At 43.9% G+C, this 1,375-nt stretch overlaps 1 non-coding gene across 1 annotated transcript; it reads left to right on the forward strand.

Annotated features, from left to right (window-relative positions):
• Window positions 1-73, forward strand: trnak-cuu (transfer RNA lysine (anticodon CUU)). Its single transcript has one exon. It is a non-coding gene; the product is annotated as a tRNA-Lys (tRNA).
• Window positions 74-1,375: the final 1,302 nt, after the last annotated feature.

Genomic DNA, 1,375 nt, shown 5'->3' on the forward strand with positions numbered 1-1,375 from the left:
GCCCGGCTAGCTCAGTTGGTCGAGCATGAGACTCTTAATCTCAGGGTCGTGGGTTCGAGCCCCATGTTGGGCGTTTACTTTTCATTAAACCTTTATGTTGCTTTCGCGGGTAAATATCATGATATGAACCCATGATCTTATTTTGCACAATGATAAAAATGCGAACTGAGGGAGAGTTGATAATTTAATCAAATATTGAAAGCAGCGCCTCAGACCGCTTGGCCGTCCTTACTGTTAGATGCTCCAGTTACCAGTTATTACTCTGGAAAGTTTCAGACCGGGCACTTGTTCAGGGCTGCTGGAAGGCCCAGTGACCGGGATAACCTCTCCCCCGGGGTTTTCCTGAGCCTGTGCTCGGTGCACGGGGAGCTTTGGCCCGGGTCTGAGGTAGCTTGCATCCCAGGGATGGACAATAACCCTCTGAGCTCTGGAACTGGGGAAAAGCGAATAATTAATAAGGTGTTTGCGGGTTTCAAATGCAGCTTAGATCTGCTGGTGTAAACCGATAGTGTTGTTTCACAGAATGAAAGAAATGCTGACAGGGACAGTCAAAACTTCAATAAGTGAACTTTAATAATTCATGAAACTTTAATCTTTGATGAAGTTTTATCCCTGATCTGATTTTACACAATCTGTATTTGAGGAGACTGGTTTTAAATGTGCATTGCTCATTCAACAATGTATCCAAAACAGCTTTTATTTAATTTTATTGCAGACAAGTTTTTGTTTGAGAAATAATGTTTCTGCGCAGGCTTGAACCGGGAAGTTTTCACGTGTGAGGGAAATGTGATCGCCTCCACACGACATAATTGCTGCTGAGCTCAGTGCCCAGAGAGAAGTGTTCAGGAACAAGCTGAAATGCTCAATCCCTCTCTCTGCAAAAAGTTCCTTTCACAAACATTTCTCTGACCAGAACGGCACCAAACAATAATGTCCTCCTTTTAAAGTCATTAAACTCCCCAATTTCTCCGTCTGCAATTTTAAGGACAAGGACTGAAAGCGCTTTGCGATCAGAAAATTGCAGGAAACCCCTGTGGCTAATGACAGGGCTTTTGATGGTTGATTTCTGTACACATCTTGTGTTATGTATTTAACCCATGACAGCCTGTACACACCACCACCAGAGGGCCTACCTTTCGGAGTCCCAAGGGATCCCAGTATCCCTTGGGAGCACAGTATGTAAGCAGGCCACCCATGAGGTACCTGTACTCTGGAGTCTTATTAAAGGAGCTAAGGTCACACTTACTCATTATTCACAATACTAAGTTTCATCCTTTATTATGAGCGTATCAATTGGCGACGAGACAATGAACAACCACGCAAAAATGCAAGGAACAGTTGGTATCCTGGAGAAGTTCTCAGAAATGGACGATTG

This window comes from Pristiophorus japonicus, chromosome 28 (genome assembly GCF_044704955.1).
Source record: "Pristiophorus japonicus isolate sPriJap1 chromosome 28, sPriJap1.hap1, whole genome shotgun sequence".
Lineage (NCBI taxonomy): Eukaryota > Metazoa > Chordata > Chondrichthyes > Pristiophoridae > Pristiophorus > Pristiophorus japonicus.